This window comes from Zootermopsis nevadensis, unplaced genomic scaffold (genome assembly GCF_977971745.1).
Source record: "Zootermopsis nevadensis isolate Lab colony 2312 unplaced genomic scaffold, Znev_1.0 Znev_ptg000011l, whole genome shotgun sequence".
Taxonomy (NCBI): Eukaryota; Metazoa; Arthropoda; class Insecta; order Blattodea; family Termopsidae; genus Zootermopsis; species Zootermopsis nevadensis.
This window is the reverse complement of record NW_028259143.1, coordinates 2,122,315-2,143,255: the sequence shown is the minus strand read 5'-3', so window position 1 is coordinate 2,143,255 and position 20,941 is coordinate 2,122,315. Positions and strand designations below refer to the sequence as shown.

Sequence of the window (20,941 nt, the reverse complement as noted above, 5' to 3'; positions counted from 1 at the left end):
TGAATCAGTGTGCCAGCCGGCATCATCGAATTAGCATTTGTTTCTTAGTTACGGGCGTTTTCGTAGTGCATTACACCGACCCTCCTGCGATTTAGGAATGGCGTGTGCATCAAATTTTGCCAAAGACTCGCCAAAACGGCTACGGAAACCTATGAAATGCTAAAGCAAGCATTTGGGGAGTCCGCAATGGGTCGTGCACAAACTTTTGTGTGGCATTCACGTTTTAAAAATGGCCGAACCTCTGTCGATGATGACGAGCGTTCTGGACGACCATCTTCGAGCACAACGCCCGAAAATGTTACGAAGATTCGGCAGGCCATTCACGAAGATCGACGTCGTACCATCAACGACTTGTGCGACATTGTTGGGATAGGCTATGGGACCTGTCAGCTGATTCTAAAGGAAGAACTCCACATGCGACGCAACCTGTCTGAGGACCAGAAGCAGAATCGACTTCTCGTTTGTCAGGAGCTCAAAGATCTTGCAAGAACCGACCCCAACTTCCTTTCTAAGCTCCGTGTGACTTCTTCCTCTTCCCAAAGATGAAAATTCAGCTAAAGGGAAGGAGATTTGAGACGATAGAAGAGATTCAGGCAGAATCGCAGATGGTGCTTGACAGGCTGACAAAGAAAGATTTCCAGGGATGCTTCCAGGCTTGGCAGCGGCGCTGGGATCGTTGTGTTCACTCCCAGGGGAACTACTTCGAGGGTGATGGATGAATTTAATACCTGAGATAAGTGTATGGGTTTTTTTATAGGCGCAGTCTGGAAACTTTCCGATCGCACCTCGTATTTTGAAGCCGTGTATGCAGTAAACATTCCACACTTGTGACAAATGAGAAAATATTATTTTCAGATATTTTAATGCAGTGATAACATGGCGTTTGGGCGACGTAATTCGTATGAAAGGAGTAATAAAACGGTTTCTGTGGCCTGCAAGCAGCTTTCAGTTCAACGCCGAAATATTCCACTTAAACTGATAAAATGTGGTTACAGAGACGAGCTTATCTCTTACAAACATTGCTTGTGAGAAACGTCGGTTCTGAAATGACGGGAAAAAAAGGCCTGGAACCACTGAATTAGTCTTTAAAATTGTGTTTATGGTTCGAACCTTTTTATATTGTACCGCCTTACTCCGTGTAGCAAAGCAAGTCAAGTTGATACCTACTATTTTATGAAATCCAAAAGTTCATTACCGTGCTTACAAAGTTCATCATCCTTATGATACCCGTTGAAGACGAACGGTTATGAAACTCCCCGCTGTGCTGGTTGTTGTTGTTTTATTTTCGCTCCTCCCACAGCACACTCTTCAGACAATGTGAGAGTGACCAAGTTTCACACTCATAAATAGCAACAGTTGTATTGCACAGTTTAATTTTCGATAGGATACTTTAACTGCATCGTGGCAACCATTCTCCGGACTGAATTTTATGCTAATCTTTTGGTGATTGTAATCTTGATTTACTGCAGAGTCATAATTTTTGTAGAGTTTGTATTTTCTTGTCGGTTTCAACATGTTGGATGTTGCTGTGTCATATTTTATTTTTCGTGGTTTCCTTCGAAACTCTGTCGGTCCCTCAGATGTCCAGATCTGACTTAACGCGCCTTACGTGACCTGTTTCCTAAGTCCTGGACTTAATGCTGTACAACCATAATTATATGTTAGAAGCCAGTGTTCCTAGTTCATTGCACTTTTTGAACAAGTACATTCAAAAACAAAACCTAAGCATGGTATAGACTTTCATGTAAATTAGTTGATTATTTTTTACAAGACGTTTTTGTAAGAGTTTCCGTCAAATTATTTCTTGAGGACAGAGATTAAGAGTGGCTTGTTAAATTCAAACATACAGTACGTCCCAAAAAAGATGTAAACGGTAAATCACAAAGACCGGTTTGCGTTGAATAACACGACGATCGGTTGATAAAGTATAAAGTACGTGTCTAATTTATTGTAATATCCCGGAATTTTCTTGCAAGGACTTAAGGAAGCGAAAACAACTGATGATGTTGTTATTCTGGAAGAAACATGCTGCCTCAATCCTCTGCCATCAACTGCGAAGATGGATGAAGTATTATCCTCCGAAACGTCGGTATCTACCTTCAGGTCCGCTCGGCGTCACAACCCAGATCATCATCATCATCATCATGACTGCCGTGATAACCTCGTACCTTACACGAAATCCCGAATTTTTGGACACCCTGTCTCCGGGACGAGATCTGATCCCGGGACCTCGCTCTTATGAAGGGAGGGCGATAAATACTCGACCGCGACGTTCGATTGATCGAAATTTTCTTCAGCGCCGTCCAGCGAAAAATTATTCCGATATTGTCGTAGCCCAATTGGTGCCAAAACCTGACGCATTCACATGTGAACATGAATCATTTCAACTGACGCTTTGTCCGTGTCATTCGTGGCGGTCAGCTGATGCTAGGAGGAAGTCGGACGTTGTTGGGTGTGCAATCGACAGGACGAGGAATCCACGTAACACGTTCTAGGCCATCTTATTCCAGCAAAACGCAATTTTTTTTTTAAATGACTAATGGAAGAAGTCACTTTCAGTGTGCCCTATCGAAAGCGTTTTCGAAGTTCCTGCTCTTTTCCTGTCAGATGGCTTGTGTTGGATCGATTTTCTACGCTTGGGAGATATTAGTCATGGATAATTAAACAAGGTTTTATGTCATTCATCAGTCACAAGACCAAGTTCTCAAGAATTGACTGACATCATCTACTGACAGAATGATACAGAAGTTAAATTTGTAGCTATGTTTGGTCTAACGTTCAATAGACATAGCACAGCCGTCATGTTCAAAAGTTTGGTAATTCTACTATAAATTCTGAACAATTCTGAATTCGAATCTTGGCCCTGAGAGATCGTGGTTTTCCTCATTCTCACCACACAGTAAATTAAATTAGCTCACGGCCGGTGCCTTCCAAATCCTTTTCAGTTCATCCATTAATCATCCTGTCATTCGAAGACGAAACGTCTTCAGTGTGCCACACGATACAGTCGTTTAATAAAAAGTTTCTAGAGTCCGTGCGTCAGTTCCAGTACTTACCGTTTTGAAGAAGCACCTTTCTGTGTGAGGACGCAGTCAGACCGGCGGTACGAATGAGCGTTGGACAATTAAATTCCCTCTTAAGAACGTCGAACAAATAGTAAGCCTCTGGAATGCTTATATAATTCTGTCGTTATATCTTATCTGCCAAATGATACGCAGCGGCTGTGACTACACTGTAATAGTCTCCGATCTTCTCATCACATATTAGGTTCAGTGACTATTATACCAATTGATTGCCCATAGAATCTTCCTCAGCGCAGAATATTATATAATGACGTGTTTCGACCACACCAGTAAAGATACCTGAACCTTCTGATCGGGGTTCGAACTCGGGATCACCCGAATATGAAGCCAAGTTTTCAACTCTGTCGTTCGGGTGCATGTGAGATACTCACTTGTTTTTCATGTACGACGTGTACAGGGCGTCGCTAATTAATGTGGAACCTCAGTGTATAACCGCAAGGGAAAAGCACAGGTTTATTGTTTGAGAACAGGATATCGAAAATATCATCTCCACCAGGTTTTTTGAACCTGGTGCCCGCTCCGTTTTCTGGGGCCACTGTACGATTTTTATAATCATCACGGGTTCTACAGGCTATCACAGGCCTTGACCGACCAAACAATTTTTATAATACTGTATTAAAATGTATCGTGATAAACAGATGCCTGGTATCAGATAAGACGCCTTGTTAACGTCGTTGTATTTAGCAGTTCTTATCGTCTTGAGTTGCATTCAGCTTGGACCCTTGGTCTGGGTCAAGGACAGAGGAAATTATGTGGAAAAATGTGAGTGATGAGGAGATCAATAATTGATTTGTACTGTTCCGAAACATTAATAAAGTGATCAAATGTAGAGGAGGTTGAAGTGAACGTGTGTGCATGGTAGATAAGGTAAATATCGGGAAACGAGAGCAGAGGACCTATACGCAGACCTAAATGTAGATGGAAAGATTATTTTAACCCCTTGAACCCCAGTGGTAATTATATGTACCACCTGTTTTAACAGTCTGTCTTGTCTACGGACTGAATTTGAGTTTCGTATGGTTCTCAAGAGTAAACAGTGATTAGATCACTAAACAGAGTTAATAAAATCGATCTTTGTTGATGAAGTATCGCCCTGATGATGGAGGCAACAAGGACCTCCGAAACGTCGGTAAACTTCTACCAGACTACATAGCGCGACAACCCAGAAGACAGAAATCTTCAGACTCACTACCGTGAAAACCTCAAATTCTGCGGTATGGACTGAATTCGTAAATGTTCTTTAGATGAGGTCCGTACCGAGGTCAATACCAAAATTCGAGATCCAGTTCAAATACGGCATGACCCTGCTCAACCTCTCATCTTACCCCGTTCTTCGCCTGTCTTCACCACTTTGCAACGCCTTGCATTTTTTTTTCAACTCGCAATTACCAGAAGGACGAACGGGCACTACCTGGGAACCTTTCTGTCGGCAATCTATACCTCCTTCCTGTAAGACTTGAGGTTCTCACAGCGGTGAGTATGAAGATTTCCGTCTTCTGGGTTGTTGCGCTGTGTAGTATGGTCGATGTTTACCAACGTTTCAGAGGTCATACTGCCTCCATCATCAGAGTATGAAGATTTCCGTCTTCTGGGTTGTTGCGCTGTCTAGTCTGGTCGATGTTAACCAACGTTTCAGAGGTCATACTGCCTCCGTCATCAGGGCGATGAGTATGAAGATTTCCGTCTTCTGGGTTGTTGCGATGTGTAGTCTGGTCGATGTTAACCAACGTTTCAGAAGTCATACTGCCTCCGTCATCAGGGCGATGAGTATGAAGATTTCTGTCTTCTGGGTTGTTGCGTTGTGTAGTCTGGTCGATGTTTACCGACGTTTCAGAGGTCATACTGCCTCCGTCATCAGAGTATGAAGATTTCTGTCTTCTGGGTTGTTGCGCTGTGTAGTCTGGTCGATGTTTACCAACGTTTCAGAGGTCATACTGCCTCCGTCATCAGGGCGATGAGTATGAAGATTTCTGTCTTCTGGGTTGTTGCGTTGTGTAGTCTGGTCGATGTTAACCAACGTTTCAGAGGTCATACTGCCTCCGTCATCAGGGCGATGAGTATGAAGATTTATGTCTTCTGGGTATTTGCGATGTGTAGTCTGGTTGATGTTTACCAACGTTTCAGAGGTCATACTGCCTCCGTCATCAGGGCGATGAGTATGAAGATTTCTGTCTTCTGGGTTGTTGCGTTGTGTAGTCTGGTCGATGTTTACCAACGTTTCAGAGGTCATACTGCCTCCGTCATCAGGGCGACGAGTATGAAGATTTCTGTCTTCTGGGTTGTTGCGCTGTGTAGTCTGGTCGATGTTAACCAACGTTTCAGAGGTCATACTGCCTCCGTCATCAGAGTATGAAGATTTCTGAATTCTGGGTTGTTCCGCTGTGTAGTCTGGTCGATGTTTACCGACGTTTCAGAGGTCATACTGCCTTCGTCATCAGAGTATGAAGATTTCTGTCTTCTGGGTTGTTGCGCTGTGTAGTCTGGTCGATGCTAACCTACGTTTCAGAGGTCATACTGCCTCCGTCATCAGGGCGATCATCGCCCTGATGATGGAGGCAGTATGACCTCTGAAACGTTGGTTAACATCGACCAGACTACACAGCGCAACAACCCAGAAGACAGAAATCTTCATACTCATCGCCCTGATGACGGAGGCAGTATGTCCTCTGAAACGTTGGTTAACATCGACCAGACTACACGGCGCAACAACCCAGAAGACGGAAATCTTCATACTCTGATGACGGAGGCAGTATGACCTCTGAAACGTTGGTAAACATCGACCAGACTACACATCGCAACAACCCAGAAGACAGAAATCTTCATACTCGTCGCCCTGATGACGGAGGCAGTATGACCTCTGAAACGTTGGTAAACATCGACCAGACTACACAACGCAACAACCCAGAAGACAGAAATCTTCATACTCTGATGACGGAGGCAGTATGACCTCTGAAACGTTGGTAAACATCGACCAGACTACACATCGCAAATACCCAGAAGACAGAAATCTTCATACTCTGATGACGGAGGCAGTATGACCTCTGAAACGTTGGTAAACATCGACCAGACTACACAACGCAACAACCCAGAAGACAGAAATCTTCATACTCTGATGACGGAGGCAGTATGACCTCTGAAACGTTGGTAAACATCGACCAGACTACACAACGCAACAACCCAGAAGACAGAAATCTTTATACCTCCTTCCGTTTCTCGTCTCTCAACCGGTTTCTGAAGTATAAAATGCAACTTAATAAATAATAAGTAGGGAGGGTGTGGAATCGATTCAGCTAGCTCAAGATACTGCCCACTGACTGGTCTTTTTGTATTCGGTAATTAGTTTTTAGAATCGACCGTTCCATAAAATCGACGAGAGCTGGAAGCCTTGAACATCGAAGGTCATGCATTGCTCGCGAGGAAACGTTCAGACGTCATGAAACTCGCACTGTTGTGGGCACACGTGTTTTGTTCCACTGTTTAATACTGGCACATCTGCTATTCGACCTTGTCCACAATCGATACTTGAAATCTAGTGGTGATTTAGTTTATGGATAGTTTCGCTCGCATCACATATGTGTTATTAAACATGGTATTTATTACTGAGAAGATGCAAATTTAAGTCATCTCCGAAATTTAATTCGTATATTTGACAGGAAAATTACTGTATCGTAATTATTCAGTCCGTCTTAATGTTAGAAAACACATTATTTTTAAATTATTTTGAGCATTAATCTATCCTCAGTAAAGTGCTTAATTTCGTTCAAATGGTTTCAAACGTTGTCACTTGGTAGTTCAAGGCGTAGTTTGAGGAAAGTTTTGAAGGTGTAATCTTGAGTGATTAACTTGGTACAGGGTTCACTTACTTACTGTATTAATTGTAGTGATTACCTTTAGAGTTTCACAGCAGATGGGCTTTCCTGGGTACTTAAAATTTAGCCGCTTATCTGAACCAATGAGTGTACGACTTTTAATCAGCGCTGATCTCTGGCACCCGTCATTTGTTATTTTTCGTTGTCCTTGGAACGTAATACTGTGTTCAAAATAACATGTTTTGTCTTAAGGCCTGTACGCTCTAGAGCACAAAGTCGCTTGATGTGCCTCGACATGTCGCAGTGGCTTCCGCAACAAATATCATGTGCCCGGTTATCGGTTGAGAGGCGCCAACACGAAGGAACATCAAAGGACGTCTCGAGTGTTGCAATAGCTTGTGTGCAGTGTGGACGTGTCGAGGGACCAGCAACGAACGTACAGTGGTCGAACGATCGTGTTTTAAAATTGATTGAATTATACCATGGAAATCGATGTCTATGGAACTGGCAACATGCCGATTATAAAAATCGGAATAAAAAAAACAGATACATGGAACAGCATCGCGGAAGAAATGGGAACACCACGAAACATCATCGAAGCGAAAATTCAAAACATTCGCTCACAGTTTATGCGCGAAAGAAAGAAGATTCAAAATTCTATGATGAGTAGTGCAGGAGCTGATTAAGTATATGTTAAGGCTTGGTTTGCCTACCTGCATTTATTTATTTATTAATTTATTTTGAATAATGTAGACCCTGGCGATTCATCAGACACTTTAAGCCAACACAGCCAATGTTCAGGTGGAATAAATATAAATAAATAAATGTATACATCAGAGATGTATAGGAATCCCCAAAAGCAAAAATCTAAAGATTATGGCTAATCTTGTCTTTAGTTCCACTGAATCTCGAAATTTTTTTTGAAATTCTTCGAAATTGAACTCCCAACCATTTGCAAACAGTACCTCCTCTTCCGACATCTTAACATACAATCTGGACGGATGTATCGGTGTTTCATGTCCTCTGATACAAGTCGCTCAACTTGTATCGCAAAATGTGCCCTAATGCGTACAGGCCTTTAAAAGGTCTTGTCATGTTCAGGTTAGTTTTTAATCCGCCTATAAAATGTGTTCCCCTAGCTAATGCCCTATAATCGGCCGAATTCCTCCATGGAAACTCCTACTGTACAGAAGTTATTACAGTATTCTTACAATTTTTACGTCGAATGTTACAAAACATACATAAATACGGACTCTTGTACCTTTATTAGGTTTTTCATTAAATTATGTGTGACTGTCCGATAACAGGTTTAGAAATGGCGGAAACCTCCGGAAACGATTTCGTTCCGTGACATGGAATTTGCGTAAAAACTCCACTCGCAGCTCGTAATGGAAGGACAAAATATAATGTGTTATATAATGGACTTCAACCAGTTTCTATAGTGCTGGACTCTGCAAAGTCACTCGTCTTTGAAAAGCGAAACATCACAATCCTGTTTCCGCGGGAACTCTCTCAAGGTCTGTTTTTATTCGTCCGAGAACATTGAACAACGTAACTTGCTTCGGTATGAGGGCCTTCTAAGGTTTCTCACGATTTTGAATTATGATATGCTTTACAAAATTATAACACTGCAACGTTTCGGAAGCTGGTTTCTACTTCCATCTTCAGGTACAAATTGGGACGAGGACAGAAAGCCTGTTGGGCCCCCTGGTTGATGCTAGCTCAACCAGGGGACCAAACAGATAAGCTTTTTGCTCGCCGCCAAAATTGTTAAGCGGGTTGTGTTACTCTGGTGAACAGGATTTTTAGTAATCGGTGAGCTGCACTAACATCCCTTGATATTTGGTCCAATTGTGAATTATCGAAAGCTCCTGCAAACGATCAGTAACCTTCACTCGATTTCAGAGAAATCATCACAAGGCAAATAGATCTTGCGTAAACATGACGAACATTTTAATGTCGACCCCCCCCCCCCCCAAAGAAAGCATGTTATCTGATATTCCCATGGACTTATTGTATGGTACACAAAGAAGTAAGCCACGGTGGTCTAGCGGGTAGAACGCTGGCCTCGGGTTCGATTCCCGGCGGTGCCCGAATTTATAACTTGTGTTGGGCAAGGCCGTGGTCTAGGCAACACGGAGTTTTCCTCCGTGGCATCCCAACAATTACTCCATTCACACACAGAAGAAGGCAATGGCAAACCACTTCTGGTTCATCTGCCAAGAACGTATACGAGGTGCGATCGGAAAGTTTCCAGATTGTGTCAATAGCGGGCGAACCGGATGTAGTACGAGCTTCTGCCGCTAGGGGGTGCGGCCTACATTCATAGTGAATCAGTGTGCCAGCCGGCATCATAGAATTAGCATTTGTTTCTTAGTTACGGGCGTTTTCGTAGTGCATTACACCGACCCTCCTGCGATTTCGGAATGGCGTGTGCATCAAATTTTGCCAAAGACTCGCCAAAACGGCTACGGAAACCTATGAAATGCTAAAGCAAGCATTTGGGGAGTCCGCAATGGGTCGTGCACAAACTTTTGTGTGGCATTCACGTTTTAAAAATGGCCTAACCTCTGTCGATGATGACGAGCGTTCTGGACGACCACCTTCGAGCACAACGCCCGAAAATGTTACGAAGATTCGGCAGGCCATTCACGAAGATCGACGTCGTACCATCAACGACTTGTGCGACATTGTTGGGATAGGCTATGGGACCTGTCAGCTGATTCTAAAGGAAGAACTCCACATGCGACGCATCATGACAACGCGCCAGCGCACACCGCCCTCAAAGTTCGGCAGTTTTTGGCCTCAAACACCATGGCCGTCATCCCGCTCCGTGTGATTTCTTCCTCTTCCCAAAGATGAAAATTCAGCTAAAGGGAAGGAGATTTGAGACGATAGAAGAGATTCAGGCAGAATCGCAGATGGTGCTTGACAGGCTGACAAAGAAAGATTTCCAGGGATGCTTCCAGGCTTGGCAGCGACGCTGGGATCGTTGTGTTCACTCCCAGGGGATCTACTTCGAGGGTGATGGATGAATTTAATACCTGAGATAAGTGTACGGGTTTTTATAGGCGCAGTCTGGATACTTTCCGATCGCACCTCGTATGAACAGGTCCCAGTCCGAGAAAAGGATGGAAGGATCCTGTTCATATGGACCTGTCGTCAGACAGAACACTATAAAAAAACAACACAAAGAAGTATAAATTTTGCATCCCGTTTTCGACAATGATATTTATTTTGTTTGCAGTGAAAGGACAAATGACCATGGGAGATAGATCCCACATTTTACGTAACGTTATTTGCGAATACATGATGTAGCAATTCTATTGTTTTGATCACAACATTAGTATGGAGAGAGTTCTTTGTCGTTTTCATATTTCATGACGGTGCATTATTATCCCATTGTGGACTGCATCTTTTCAAAAAGTTTCGGTTCGGCTCCTACGCAAGCTGACATGCAATGGAACGAACTATTGTAAAGCGAATCCGTCCCGGAGTGACCCCAGAGGACATTTGTAATCCTTTGTATTGTTGGCTGCGTAACTCAACTTGGATGATTCTCTACGGATGTACGGAAAAGTTAAGGTCAAATCTTTTATAATTTTCGACAGTGTAATTGCGCGACAGACATCGGCCTGTCTTGGTATCTTACGTGACCACTGCGCGTTCTAATGAATTTGATCCAACAGTCCGCAAGTTCAGAATATGATGGATTTTAAGGCATTGAAAGCATCGTTCTCCCCATGAATTCAGAAGCGGTTTAATCAGTAAGTGCCCCACCTTTCCAAGAACGAATCGCTGTTCGATATCATTACGCAGCTAAATCCAGGTCACGTCGGCAACCCGCATTTCTTTAAAATCTATTTTTAACAGATGTGATCACGCCCGATACGTATTAGGGAGGTCCCTGGTCTAAATATTTTGAGACCTGCCATCCTGACTGATATTTTCGTGTTTTTCGTCAGTCCGTCTGGGCCAAATGCCCTCTTTTGTATTTTAATTTAGGACACGACCACTTCCTTCCGCAACCTCTTATTCGACTCTGTGTAGCCTTCCATTTCGTCATAAGGTAATGATCCTGTCATTTGACGCAATATACGTTTTGTGTCATGAATCTGAAGAAAAACATTTGGTTACGAAACTCTTCACAGTGGAGTTACTGAAGTGCAAGAACGGTATTGTGGATTGCAGTAAAAGTCGTCTGAGGCCGATTTTTTGTTCTTGGCAAGGACAAGAAGAATATTGACGGACACTCCGTCCGTCATCTTGCATCGCTCGTTTAACAATTACGTAACACGTGACTTAACATTCATGTGTCATGCCTAAACAGATGGAGCCGAATTGTTTCCAGTGGAGTTCGTGTCACGAAGGACACCTTCCACGTGTTTCTCTTTTTTTTCCCATTTTTTTTTTATTACTCTAGATTACGTAACATACAGTGGGATTTTAACATTCGCCACAGACCATTTCCTAAACATTACAGATTTCTTTTTAAATAAAAGGAGTCCGACATATGAATAAGACCATTTCACTTTGCACATGAACAAACTATTATTTAATATGATGTTTAACGGTTTAGAGCAGTGTTATTCAAACTTTTTTTGTTCGTGTAACCCCCAGATATAATTTCTCTTCAACTTTGTACCCCCAAAATTGTTGGTGTATAATTCAAGTTATACATAGTATATAATCTACATTTAAAATAAATTAAATAAATTACATTACTGATTATTCAGTGTTTATCATAAAATAATATTTTTTAAAAATTTCACGTACCCCCTAAGATCTCTTCGCGTACCCCCAGATATAATTTCTCTTCAACTTTGTACCCCCAAAGTTGTTGGTATATAATTCAAGTTATACGTAGTATATAATCTACATTTAAAATAAATTAAATAAATTACATTACTGATTATTCAGTGTTTATCATAAAATAATATTTTTTAAAAATTTCACGTACCCCCTAAGATGTCTTCGCGTATCCCCAGATATAATTTCTCTTCAACTTTGTACCCCCAAAGTTGTTGGTGTATAATTCAAGTTATACGTAGTATATAATCTACATCTAAAATAAATTAAATAAATTACATTACTGATTATTCAGTGTTTATCATAAAATAATATATAGATTTTTAAAAATTTCACGTACCCCCTAAGATGTCTTCGCGTACCCCCAGATATAATTTCTCTTCAACTTTGTACCCCCAAAGTTGTTGGTGTATAATTCAATTTATACGTAGTATATAATCTACATTTAAAATAAATTAAATAAATTACATTACTGATTATTCAGTGTTTATCATAAAATAATATATAGATTTTTAAAAATTTCACGTACCCCCTAAGATGTCTTCGCGTACCCCCAGATATAATTTCTCTTCAACTTTGTACCCCCAAAGTTGTTGGTGTATAATTCAATTTATACGTAGTATATAATCTACATTTAAAATAAATTAAATAAATTACATTACTGATTATTCAGTGTTTATCATAAAATAATTTTTTTTTTTAAATTTCACGCACCCCCGGTTGAATACCACTGGTTTAGATTGCTTTATCTTGTTGAATAAAATAATTTCCAAAAAGGTGCTCATAAAATTATGATGCGGATATTCGTAATTGCCAAAATTTGGCTTATCAGCTGTGCTTCGTCGTTTACGTAAATTATTCAGTTTTATAAAATATGTGATTCACATGGACAGGTTGAAGGCAATAAATATAACACATGTCTCATACTTTATCTGAAGACTAAGAAAGATCCATCGTTCTAATCGTAGTGATTTTTTTTGAGATTTAAAAATTTTTAGACTCAAAAAAACAGGAGAGGAAATATTTCTAAGCTTTCTGCCTGAAAGCGGCTTTGTCTCAGAACTTTACTTAGGTATGATCACAACATTAAAGTGTATATCACTTAAACAAATCACTTGTAGTAGATGCAGACTCAACCGGTTGAAGACTACATCACTTAACAGCAAGGAAAAATAAATGTCACTGAGGAACGAAAGCGAATATCTTTAACAATAAAATATAATTTATTGTTCAGCGAAGATCCTGTCCTGGGGTCGTGATTACGTAAGATGCTGATGTGGCCGCTGGATCAGTATTCAAATCCAAGCAGCCGTATCATAGCTTATTATTTATTATTATTTAGTGTTCTGTCTGACGATAGGTCCATATGAACAGGATCCTTCCATCCTTTTCTCGGACTGGGACCTGTTCATATACGTTCTTGGCAGATGATCCAGAAGTGGTTTGCCATTGCCTTCTTCTGTGTGTGAATGGAGTAATTGTTGGGATGCCACGGAGGAAAACTCCGTGTTGCCTAGACCACGGCCTTGTCCAACACAAGTTATAAATTCGAACCCGAGACCCCAGGATTACAAGGCCAGCCTTCTAACCGCTAGACCACCGTCACAGCTTACATCACCTTTTATCATTTGGCCTTCATATGGTGACCTACAACGTGCAGGTGGACAGAATATTCTCGAGAATATGATAGTCGCTCAGCTGGTAAATACCAGGTGATTCAAAAAGGACTTTACAACTTTGAAAGTGTATAGAAATTTATTCAGAAGGCTTACAGAATCAGTTGAGGTGTCATTTTATAGAAAAACAAATCAAGTTTGACTCACGTTGTGCTGTAGTACCGAATTCCGTCACCGCGAGCGCAAGAGGCAGTGCATTTGAAAATGGCTCGAAAATTTTCTGATACCACAGTTAGACGAAGATGACCAAGGACGCATTCACTTCCAGCTAGACGGCGCACCACCTCACTACGTCACGGAGGTCCAGGATTTCCTCAATAACCGTTTCCCAGGTCGGTGGATTGGTCGAACAGGGCCGATATCATGGCCACCTCGTTCTCCAGATTTGACACCTCTCGATTTTTTCTTATGGGGTTTCATTAAAGATCGTGTGTATGTTCCACCCTTACCTGCCAATCTCACTGAGCTCAAAGCTCAAATCACCGCCGCAGTTGCAGAAGTGACACCGGATATGCTGGATCGTGTTTGGCAAGAAATTGATTTGAGGTGGGATGTCTGCAGTATCACCAATGGCAATCACATCGAACCAAAATGACTGTTTGAGGTAAAACTTGATTTGTTTTGCTACAAAATGACACCTCAACCGATTCTGTAAGCCTTCTGAATAAATTTCTATACACTTTCAAAGTTGTAAAGCCCTTTTTGAATCACTCTGTATAATCCTCGCCTTTTTATGAAACGCAAAATTTCATTACTGTCTTCGTAAAAGTCTGCTATCAGTCCACGCCATATTTATGTAAGATGAATTTTAATATCGTCCACATATCCATGCCTAGTTCCTGTTTTCAATTACAGTCGCGGTCTAAAATCTTGCATGAATTTCTCATATATCTCGTGTGCTATATCGCTCTTGATTTGAATCCACATAACGCAACTGATTGCCTAATTATCTCTGTGTCTCCCTCATTCGTGGGTTCAAATAGCACAGTAGGGGTCTACTACGTAAGTGATGGATTTTTTAACCATCCTGTAGGTCTCATAGATGTTCCTTTTTTACGTAATTGCCATCGGTTGGGCGCTTGAGGTGAACAGAACATTACAGGGAAGTAATTTTCTTTGGGTAAACCCCATCGTTAATTAATTTAATTCTTCAATGTGTGAGGCACGTCGGTTTTTTGTTTGATGTCAGCGCATCTGTAACTGACGTGCGTTGAGGAGTGAATGTTAAGGTGGTATCAGGAAGGAAAATCCCAGGACGTCAGTAGAATAACCCTCGAATTTGAAACAGCAGCGAAATTTCTGGTTTCGATCTACTAGGATATAACACTTTGTCTTGTAGGTGGTCATCATTCATCTATCCTGAAAATGGAAGCAGCAGGTTCCTCCGAAACATTACTAACCACCGACAAGGAAAGTGTCGTATCCCAGAAGATTTCAATCAGAATTTTCGCCGCTGTGATAACCCCAAAAATCTCATATATTGAGATGTTAATGTCTGTCGTTCTCGAAGTATTGAACTTTGCAACATTTTTGCACAAAACTGCTTCCAAGTTCTTGCCGTCAACGGAAAGTCCGTAGGAGGGGTCGGAGGGGCTGCAGAGAAGGGCGGGTCTTTTCAGGGACAACGCAATTTCAGAAGTGGGGGACAATGTGACGTTTCAGCTACTTAATTACTCTGTCGTAAGAGTTCTTCTGTACCCCAGAACGCAAAAAAATATGCAGTGGAACTGCTTGTCGAAACATCCTTCATCAAGGACATAATTATGAACAATGCAAATGAAATCTCACTATATTAAGCTTAATTACAGATAAGATTACACGCATAGCGTAACAGGTCCTACACTTTTGCCACAAATTGACCTCTGAACATTTCACCAATGACGTCACAGATACGTCTTTTTTTGGGGGGGGGGATTCTCCAAGTAACCACAACAACGAAGGTAACCATAGCAACCCACGTCAATTGGGTATGTTTTACGAAATCATTTCCCACACGCAAAATAGGTCGGTTATGCTCCAAATTTGACAGTTGTTACAATCAGACACAGAAACATGCCAACGCAGATAGTTTGACGACTGACCAACTCGTAAATATGTCTGTCTGTCTGTCCTTGTCTGCTGCATAGAAAATTGTGTTACAGGTTTGCAATAAAACTTATCCAGACTTATTTAATTCTGGTTTGAACGGTTTATCATGCCATATATACGTTAAGCTGACATTTGGTTTTCTATAAAATGGCTTCCATTATTGTCTGTAACTTGTATTTGAAATGTATGTGACTCTGCAGCTTTAACACTAGAACGTTTGAATGAACCTACGAGTCTACACGGTGTCAAAACCAAGAACAATTCTCAGTGTCTTGAAAACCTCAGATCTGAAACAGTGAATTACTAGAACGCAAAATACTCCATTCTTGAAATTCCTTCACCGTGCGTCATAAAATCGATGAAGCTTTTGGATATATACGTTTCTTGGACCAGTATCACGAGAAGAACCACTTACCTAACAACAGCACACGATCTTGAGGTTTATCGTCTCACTTTTGTTGTCACAAACGTACAGACACTTTTGTGTTCGAGCAGCCAACATCCCTCGTACGCGTTTGGGCCGAGCCGTTAGCAGCTGCAGGTTATCCGCTGTTCGGAAGTTGCCATGCGCACAAGGCGATAACCGTTTAAAGGGGATGGCTCACAATATTAGAGCAGTACAGTCTAAAGTCGAAGTCACGGCCACTATTGTTGCAGTATCACATATCTCTGAAACGACACGAAAATTGAGAAAATTACTAAATGAGGAGCGTCGTTACTTGTTTTCTTCACTTAGTGTTGTTAAGGTAGTTAACACGAGGAAATTAAATACAAAATTGGGGCTGGAAAACCGAAATTCTACCGAAGGAAAACAACACGCCATTTTATTTCTGACTTTTATATCATAATATATGTGTGTATGGCTCAGATTTGTACCGATATCTTAATAAAACTGCCTGATGTGGAACACGTAACATGATTTGTTGACGACATGATCAAAATTTGAGGTTAGATTTAAACGTCGGTTATACAGCTTCATAAATATTCGTCCTAGGACAATGGACCATTCAGAATATTAGGTTCTCATTGCGGCGAGTATGAAGTCGGTTGTATTTTGGGTTGTAGGCAGCGTGCATTTCCGAAACGTCGGTAAATTTCTACCAGATTACTCGGCGCTGCTATCCAGAAGACAACCATTATCAGTGAATTAATCATTTGCAAAATGTAAGTAGATTCTGTCATTTATAAATTTATTCTGAACACGCTTCTTATGTGACAAGGAAAAAAAACTCTTTCAGATCATAATTAAAAAATGTGATTGATGATCTGACATCTGGTTGCTCAATTATGCTTCGCAATGAAATTAAGTATCTAGTTTGATTACTGTATGATTAATCACGTGTTTCATGTGATGATCACGCCCCAACAGCATTTATATGCATGAGTTGCATTACACTTGACACGCGTTAAAAGAATTGTTAGGAACATCCCAGGATTAGCGCCAATCTTTCAGATATCTCGAAGTAACATTGACCATGAATCCGTATATTTTAATTTCTGTTATGTGGGTCAACTTATATTTTGTAAGTTTTTTTTTTAAAAAAAGAAGTGCTATTTATCACGGTGGTCTAGCGGTTAGAACGCTGGCCTTGTAATCCTGGGGTCTCGGGATCGATTCCCGGCGGTGCCCGAATTTATAACTTGTGTTGGGCAAGGCCGTGGTCTAGGCAACACGGAGTTTTCCTCCGTGACATCCGAACAATTACTCCATTCACACACAGAAGAAGGCAATGGCAAACCACTTCTGGATCATCTGCCAAGAACGTATATGAACAGGTCCCAGTCCGAGAAAAGGATGGAAGGATCCTGTTCATATGGACCTGTCCTCAGACAGAACACTAAATAATAATAAGATGAGGTGGTCTAGCGGTTAGAACGCTGGCCTTGTAATCCTGGGGTCTCGGGTTCGATTCCCGGCGGTGCCCGAATTTATAACTTGTGTTGGGCAAGGCCGTGGTCTAGGCAACACGGAGTTTTCCTCCGTGGCATCCCAACAATTACTCCATTCACACACAGAAGAAGGCAATGGCAAACCACTTCTGGATCATCTGCCAAGAACGTATATGAACAGGTCCCAGTCCGAGAAAAGGATGGAAGGATCCTGTTCATATGGACCTGTCGTCAGACAGAACACTAAGTAAATAATAAAAGTTCTATTACAGTGGTCATTGTACAATTAATTTATAAATTTCTGTAGGTCGTACAAAATTTGTGTAATTGCATTAAATGTCAATTATTTTACGTTCGATTGAAAACAGAACAATGAAAAAAGAATACAGAGTAACATTTACATCTCCTGGAACAAAATTAATGAGATGTAAACATACATGGATGAATTAAATAATAAATAAGACAAATTAAAATAATTTAGAACTGAACCAACTTGTAATAAGAATGCAAAGAGACAGATCTAGCCAACAGGTGACCTAATTCCTTGACTACTGGATGGTGATGATGATGATGATGTATTTATTTATTTATCCTTAAACTTCCACATTTTTGTAAGTGTACCTGTATGAATGTGTTCGTCCGAATTTTGGCGCCGTGTAGATCCGTCCAAATTTGCCAACGTCACCAGACCAGAACTTGAGGTCGATTTCAGAATTATCTTCATAAAAGTTTAATATCTTTTCGAAAGTATTTGTTGCCCAAATAAACTTTCAGGAACATACACAGACGGTTTTAACGCCACTTCCACAAGAAAATTTCTCTCACATCCGCCATATCGGAACTTTTGAAGACAGGAAATTTAGAGATGTCTGCTTGCCGCTTGTTGTCTGGTATAGATTTACCGATGTTTCGGAGGTGCTTATTACCTCTATCATCAGGGATCGGAAGTCAGGTTAGGTTAGGTTTTGTGTTGGTGCGTTTAACAGGAATATCTCTTCAGTCCCCATGAACACGATTTCACACTTCGTAAAGATTTTTTTAAAAATAAATTTTATACATTCGATGCGATTTGAGAAAATTCGAGTACTGTTCAGTACAAGAGAGTTTATTCCCCCTGAACACGCTAATTTTTAAATACTATTCAGACGAACTTTGGATTTACAGGTTTATATGACATGTCCAGTCCTAATAGAGCCTTGTTGAGTTAGATCTTACAGTAGAATCACGTCAGGTAACAGCCCGGGTCGTTATGTAAGCAATCAATTGACAATGAATGACCCTTCGACAGAGAATATAGATTTTTCATGGTTAATGACGTATGCACCAGGGCGTTCCCGCGTGCCATTCAAGTTTTTTGTCATTTATGACGTCACACGCGTTTCTTTGACACGTAGTCTTGACGTCACTTCAGAATGGTAATTCAGATGCAACGTGCGTTATGAACGCTAAGCGCCTGCAATACCAAATAAGAACGTAATTTATGGACGAGTGGAAGAAATTTTACGTTTTGTCGGGGGCTAACGACTTCCCGCTTTACATTACGTTTGTTACACAGGAATCAGCAGACTAAATTCAGAGAATGCTTGCAACCATGCATACAGAATATTTCGTCTTCCGGTATCCTATCTAAGAAAGTAAGGTAAAGTTTGTCCCACTATACGCCATGTAGGCGCTTGGGGGGAGTGGAGGTATAGCTTCTCTCTTCCTTGACCTCGGCACTAGATGGGAGGTGAGTGGTTAGCATCACGCCCCGGCCGGCTTTACCCCCGGGAAAGGACCCCGGTACCCATTGTAGAGGAGGCTGGGTGGGCCCCAGAGCCGGTCTGGACGCAGAGGCTAGAGGAAAAATCCTCTGCCCCCGTCGGGGATCGAACCCCGGTCGTCCAGCCCGTATCTAGTCACTATACTGACTGAGCTATCCCGGCTCATCTCCTATCTAAGAACATAAAGATTAAAATATACAGGAGAAATAATGTTTTACCTTCTGTTTTGTATGGACGGTTCTTATAATGAATTATCTTGTACGTAGGATATAAGTACTGGTAACGTTAATGTTTTAATAAAAGTACACAGTTTTATAAGTTTTCATATGATCGCAGTTGGTAATATTGTCCTTCTGGGTTGTGAAATCATGCAGATTTGTAGGTATATACCATCATCAGCTCCAAAGATGGTTTCAGAGTTAAACAAACATTGTCATCGCTCTGAAACGATGGTATCTGTCTGCGTGTATACAAAATATTATAACCCAGAATAACATTGCCGTCTTCACCAGTAAGAGAACGTCAAATCTTACATCAATTACACTTTATTGCAGGTCAGGGGTGGCAGTGGTTTAGGAAAGGACGTTCTTCATGACGAGGGATGCCGATGGTCTCTGAGAAAGCAGAAACTTCCACCTCTGCTCTATGAACCACCTATCAAAGGTAAGTGTGACATCATACGTCTCTCACCATTACAGTTCTGCCCCTAAGATGGCTGTCTTCTGGGTCGTAGTGTCGTGTGTTCTGGTAGACCTCTGAAACGTCGGTAAACTTCTACCACATTACATGGCTCTACCACCCAGAAGACCGCCATCTTAGGACTCATTGCCATGAGATACGCAAATCCCTCTTAATTACGCTCCACTTTGATCACATGACTTGCTAAATATTGTGAAATAGAACTGGAAAGTTACTTTAGACTTAAATTTGTTCGTGTGTTCTATTCTAAAGTTTGTTTGTAAGACAAATACCTGTAGTCAGTTGACAAAAACAAAAGTAGTAACTGACAAAGTAATTGTTTGGTAGAAACAACGTAGTTGTGAAAAAAAAAATAGTTTCTTAGGTTATGAATAACAAAAACATTGGATGTTAAAAATAGTAGTTCAGGTTTCTTTCAAGTCGGACAGTGGATGCCCACATTTACGTAATGACTGGCCACGAGATAGAAATTAAATTATTGTGAGCCCTGAAATTTTTCCGTCATTTTACAATATTAAAGTAGGCCTACGTTACAAAATGACAGCCATTTGAGATATTGCAAAATGTTGTCTTGTGGAAGTTGACTGACATTTCAATAGTGCATACTACCTCCATCATCAGGGTGACGATTCATAATTAGGAATCCTACTTCATATTGCTGCGGTCCTGGGTTCAAAACTCGGTACAGATGACGTCTTTTCTGTCTTGAGATCCTTGTGATGTGTATTTGGTCCCTCCAGTCTCCCAAGTGCCAGAATGGTACCTTAAATTAGGTCGTGACTGATTACTTCTGTGTCATTTATTTTTTATGTAATTCTGGGAAATTTTCAGATGTTTATGTTCAGGTCATATTACTAATAGTACAGTGAAGAGAGACTTTTAGCAAGTATTATTAAAGTTGCTTGGGTGGCGAGGAATAAATTCTGCAGAAGATAGCAAAGTGAACGTTTAAATGAACGTTCACTGGAAATCGTAACAGAAATAAGACCCATACTAAACGGTCAAAATGACAACTGATGGGTTACTCATTAGTAAAATAAAATCTGGATAAAGAATTAAGTTGTACAATATAATAATAGCATACGGGAAACTGGTAGTGCAGATAATTAACAGTAGGTAAATAC

General features: G+C 40.9%; 2 protein-coding genes across 6 annotated transcripts in view; one reads left to right on the top strand and one right to left on the bottom strand.

Annotated features, from left to right (window-relative positions):
- LOC110839597 (ATP-binding cassette sub-family G member 1) overlaps positions 1-16,029 on the bottom strand; it is a 48,053-nt gene extending 32,024 nt beyond the window's left edge. For 2 of the 4 annotated variants that reach the window (XM_022083962.2, XM_087347073.1), the window contains exon 1: positions 15,881-16,029. The gene's annotated coding sequence lies outside the window, so the exon portion shown is untranslated. Of the gene's footprint in view, positions 1-3,056; positions 3,138-15,880 lie in introns of those variants that run through there. The other 2 variants (XM_087347072.1, XM_087347074.1) reach the window with 1 other exon arrangement.
- The window catches only part of Trim9 (E3 ubiquitin-protein ligase Trim9), a 260,942-nt gene that overhangs the window by 228,412 nt on the left and 11,589 nt on the right, over positions 1-20,941 (top strand). For both annotated transcript variants that reach the window (XR_015534669.1, XR_002546544.2), the window contains one exon: positions 19,673-19,781. The gene's annotated coding sequence lies outside the window, so the exon portion shown is untranslated. The remainder of the gene's footprint in view (positions 1-19,672; positions 19,782-20,941) is intronic.